Source organism: Natator depressus, chromosome 28 (genome assembly GCF_965152275.1).
Source record: "Natator depressus isolate rNatDep1 chromosome 28, rNatDep2.hap1, whole genome shotgun sequence".
Taxonomy (NCBI): Eukaryota; Metazoa; Chordata; order Testudines; family Cheloniidae; genus Natator; species Natator depressus.
Window position 1 is genome coordinate 9,827,420 of NC_134261.1, and position 330 is coordinate 9,827,749.

The window sequence follows — 330 nt, forward strand, 5'->3', positions numbered from 1 at the left end:
GGCGGGGGACCGCAGCGCGCCCCTGCTCGCTCTCGCGACGTGTTTGGCCCTGCCGAGCCTCGCGGCTCCCTGGGTTTTCGGACCCCTGGGTGGGCTGCCGGAGCCGCTCGACCTCGCAGGGCGGAGATCTCGGCCGGCTGGCCCCACGGCGCGGAGGGCCGGGCACGCGCCCGGGCCCCCCCCCAAAGGAGGAAAGTCCCAATCGGCCCCAGGATCCGGGGACGCGAAGAGGAAGAGGGACCCGATCCGCCTGAACGCCAGACGCCCCCTGCGGTCGGGGGCGCCGGCCCGCGAAGGACCCTTCCCGTCGCGAACGTGAGCGCCACATCG